This window comes from Manis javanica, chromosome 7 (genome assembly GCF_040802235.1).
Source record: "Manis javanica isolate MJ-LG chromosome 7, MJ_LKY, whole genome shotgun sequence".
In the NCBI taxonomy this organism is placed as follows: Eukaryota; Metazoa; Chordata; class Mammalia; order Pholidota; family Manidae; genus Manis; species Manis javanica.
Genome location: NC_133162.1, coordinates 134,264,953 through 134,269,664, shown reverse-complemented (window position 1 = coordinate 134,269,664; position 4,712 = coordinate 134,264,953). Strand labels below are relative to the sequence as shown.

General features: G+C 57.9%; 1 long non-coding RNA gene across 1 annotated transcript; it reads left to right on the top strand.

Moving 5' to 3' along the window:
- The first annotated feature begins 398 nt into the window (after positions 1-398).
- LOC140850631 (uncharacterized) lies at positions 399-4,338 on the top strand. Its single transcript, XR_012133581.1, has 2 exons — positions 399-659; positions 3,895-4,338. It is a non-coding gene; the product is annotated as an uncharacterized lncRNA (long non-coding RNA).
- Positions 4,339-4,712: the final 374 nt, after the last annotated feature.

The window sequence follows — 4,712 nt, the reverse complement described above, 5'->3', positions numbered from 1 at the left end:
GCCTGTGCATCAACATACGTCCTCCCGAATTGAATATAGAATTCCAAAGTGAACAGCTCCTCACGGGGAGGCCGGAGGGAGCGGTGGGACCCGGGCTGTCGTTTCAAGCTCCTAGGGCTCCCCCTACCGGCGCGTCTGGGGGCCGCCACGGGCACGGGCCCTCCTTCCTGTCCAAGTACCAGGCCCAGCCAGCTGGGCACTCAGCATGCAGACTCCCGCGTGCTGGGTTCCTGCTGCCTTGCGAGCACTACCCCATTCAATCCTCCCGGCACCAGGAGGGCACGGCCCCAGTGCCCTGCGGCACAGGCGGCCAGAGGGGCCCGAAAAGTCAGATCATCTGTGAGCTCAAACACTAGCAGCTGCAAGGCCGGGCCCGCACGCGCTGGGTGGAGCCGCCTCCCCAGGGGAGGGAAGAGCAGGGCCCCATTTGGGAGGGAGGAGGATGGCTGGTGCCCTCACCGGAGGAGTCCCAGACTCCACCCCTCGTGCCCTCACCCACCGCTAGGCCTGCACCTCGCCGGCTGTGAAGGTGGACTGTGAGGCACAGGCGGGCAGTAGGGGTGCCCAGGGCCTGGCCCCCTCCCAGGGAGCTGCCCTGAAGGGGCCTGCACGAGGAGGCGCCAGCACGGCCTGTGCCCTTCCAGGAGAGACGGGACGAGGTGAGTCAGCCCGGCTGGGCCTCCCTTCCCAGCGCCGGTGGCCTTGGGGCTGAACCTTGAAGGCTGCGCAGGTAGGGTTTAGCAGAACCATTTGGCAGTTCCAGAAGGAGTCAGGAGTGAAGGACGGGCTCCTTCTGCTCACTGAGCATGCGCAGGAGCCTGCCCCAGGACCCAGCTGGCTGTGAGGACCCACGAAGAGGCAGGCCAGCACCCAGCCTGTGCGGCTGCTCGCCTAGGTCTTCATCTCCCCCAGGAGCCTTTCCAGACCTTGGCTCCTAATCCCCATTAGGGTTTCATATGGCAGGTGTACTGCCTCTGTCTGTGTGCCATATGCGCATCGGGGCTTCACGGCGGGGAGCACCCCTGCGCAGCAGCCACGGGGAGCCTGGGTGACAGCTCGGGCCACAAGAAGCCCAAGAAGCAGGACGGGAAGTTTCCTGGGGCCTTGAGGGCTGTACAAGAGTTAAAAGCCAGTCCTTTGCCCCGGGGAGTTAGGTGGGGAGGGAGGCAAAGAGAGCTGGGAACAAAGAACATCAGCGCCTGAGCCATCTGAGGATGGAAATGAAATGACCAAGCCAACCTGGAGCAGGAGCCAGCAGACCGACCCCACGCCCTGCGTCCAGGCTGTTCTCGCTACCCTCCTTCCACGGAGGCTGGACCTGGGGCTCAGAAGGGCCGGGTCACTGGCCCCTGGATGGTGGGGCTGCGGCTTGGCCCTGGAGTCGAGACACTTGACTGTGAAGCTCTGAACTTTAAGACTCCCGCCCCGAAGCACACAGGCTCATGGGTAGACAGTAAACAAATAAATCATGCTCTGCAGAGCCATGGCCCGCGGAGAGGGGCAGCAGGGGGGTGGCTCCGCAGAGGACAGGTCTGAGCAGCTCTGGAAGGCAACAAGGATGCGGGGCTGGGCGGAGCAGAGCCACCAGCACACTTCCAGGCCAAGGGTTAGTGGGGCCGCCGAGCCAAAGCTTGGGGAACATCGGGGCCTGGCCAGCACTCAAGGAGGGGCACAGTGGGGGCGGGGAGGGCCGCTGTGGCCAGGCCCAGAGGGACTGCAGGGAATGAGGTCGGGAGGGCCAAAGGCACCGCCAGAAGCCTTTGGGGGTACAGGAGGCCACTCCCAGGGCCTCCCCCAGCTCTGCGGCTCTGCAGTGACAACATGGATGGACCTGGGGTGCTGTGCTAAATGAGGAAGTCAGTGAGAGAAAGATGAATACCACATAGTTTCACTTATATGTGGAACCTAAAAAACAAAACAAAACAAAAGGAACAAAACAGCAGTGGACTTACAGACACTGAGAGGGGGCTGGTGGATACCACGGGGGGAGGGGTTGGGGTGGGTGGGTAAATAGGCGAGGGGGATAAAGACGCACAAAATCTCAATCATAATATAAACTAGTCACAGGGGTGAAAGTGCAGCATAGAGAATATAGTCAATAATTCCGTAACATCTTTTTATGTTGATAGATAGTAACTAGTTGGGGTGAGGATTTAACAATGTATATAACTGTTGAATCATAATGTTGTATACTTGAAGCCAACATAATATTGTAAACAACTATAAATACCAAAAAAATGAGAAAGAAGGATGTTTAATGAAAGCAAAACCACTTGGATACCGTTAAGACCTACACCCCTGGGTTATCGGTTGGCGCTGGGCCTGGCACTCTGCTTTTGTGCATTTGTCGTGTCATCCTCCTGCAGAGGTAAGTGCAGACTTAGAGGCGGAAACTGGCAGTCAGAGAGGTGGAAGGACCAGCCTCGTGGTCCAGGATTGGTGCCCAGATCTCTAAGTCCAGAGAGAACAAACTCTTTCTAGAACATCACACAACAGACTAGCTCACTCCCAGCCTGCAGAGTTGCCCACTACAGCAGCAATCTTGCACAAGTGGCAATAATTACCTAAACTTTTCTAAGTAATTGTCTGTCAGCCTCACTCCATCACTCAATTTATATCCTTAACTCAGATGTTTAGAAAGAACAATATGCCTGGCAGGTGGCATTCGGAAAGACTGTAGTGGCACAGAAGAACAGCCTCCACGGAGCCTGGAGCCTGCAGTGCTGGCTCAGTGCCCCCCTCCGCCCCTCCCCTCCTGCCAGCCCCCCTCTGGCCTCAGCAGCTGCAGCCCAGGAAAAGGCTGAGAACCTGGAAAGAGGAAGTCAGCGGGGCCCCGGGGCGCCACTGTTTATGAACTACGGGAATAATAGCAACAGTGATACTTGTTGTGAGCCTACATGCAGACATGGGCCTTATTATAGATTAGTCGTCCCCATAACCACGGCAGGTGGGCCTCTTCTACGCCATATTTCAGATATAATAGCCAAGGCTCTGGTGATGTAATCCTTTCTTCTGGTCAGTAGGGACTGGGGCTGCGCTGCCAGGAGCGGGGCAGGTGGAGCAGCAGTCACACCCTTGGGCAGCTGACAGTCCCGTGCGGCTGGGGGTGGGGGTGTGTATGTTCCGTGACATCAGTGAGGGGAGGGGGCACCTGGACAGGAGGGCCAGGCAGTGCAGGGGCCGGTGGGCCAGGGTCCCTGGTGGGGGAAGGTGCGTGAAGGGCAGCAAAGGCAGGGATGGCCTGCCTGAGAGCCTACAGGGTAGCAGGGACCCTGAGCCCACCCCCGGCTCAGCTGTGCCTTCTGGAGACGAGGTTCCAGACCGCCAGCCACCGGCCAGCTGGCCTTCCTTCCCCAGGTTCAGAAAAGTGTTAAAGTGTGTGAACTGAGAGTCAGAGGCAGGGGTGGGGGTGGGGGTGGGTACAAGCAGCCACCATCTGAGGATCTGTGGGGCTGCCCGTCCTCCCTGGCTTGGGACACATCTCTGGAACTGGGGTCCCAGGCGCCACTCAGTGACCCCCTAAGAGGCTGCCTGCACTCAGCAAGGGTCTCTAATGCTCTGAACCTAGACGTTCTTGTCTGAACAATGGCGACCCCTCCCCACAGGGCTGCAGGGTGCGTCAGTGGGCTTTAGGGCAGGCGTGTGGGTGACCCCGGCTCTGTGCTGAGTGCAGCCTGAATGCCTGACAGCTCTTAACCCCTCTGCTAACCTTAGTGACACCCCTGGGAAGTAGCAGCGGACATTAGACATCTGTCAGGGAGGGCTGTGCACGGCGAGGTAACGAAGCCCACTGAGCCACCGAGCCCGCAGGTGGGAGGCTGGGGTACCCCTGCCTCTCCAGAGGGCTTGTGTTGGTCCTACACAGGCCACCTCCCCCTCTCCCTCTCCGCCCAGATGGCAGGCCCTGCACATCTAGCAGCCGCAGAAGCAGACACCCGGTGGTGCTGCGCTGAGGACCCTGGGGGCCAGGTGTCCAGGCAGATGGGGCAGGCACAGCACGCAGCAGGCACAGCAGGCCAAGGCTGAGGAGGGGTGCTGCCCATCCTTGAGGCAACACAGAGGCACCTCGGGGGCAGGGCCAGGACTCCACCTTCGCCTAACACGATGCGTTTGGAGGGAGCAAGTCACTGGTCCCCAGAGCCGTGAGGTGGGGCTGCCCGTGTCCAGGCCTGAAGAACGGGATGCCACTCCTCTACTGGATTCCCTGTCCCTGCGAGTCACAGGCTTCGTTAGCCACCCTGCACTGAACACTCTTTACATGTCCAATCCATGTCACCCAAAATCAATGTCTGAAAGTATTGAAAAATTTTTAAGATAAATCAATGTTTCTCAGCATGACTAGTCTTTCCAAAGGATAAATGGCCGGTCTTCTTCCTTCCAGGTCATTTTATGCCTGCTGACATCACACCAGTCAGACGTAGGGTGACCATGAGATACACTGCAGAACACTTTTGAGAGTGAATGGGGATCTGTTAGTGACACTGATACATAAAGACAACAGACATACACCGGGTCTGGCCTGAGCCGACGGGGGCATCTGGTCAACCCGGTCAGATAGGGTGTGAAAAATATAATTCATTCCCCAGACATTTCCCAGAAGGAGAGGCATTTGGCCTCTTGCGGAGCAACATATATTTTCTTGAAGATTAGTTTTCAGACATGTCTGTGATTCTTCAGTGTTCAGATACCTGCCATATTACTGTTAGTTTGTG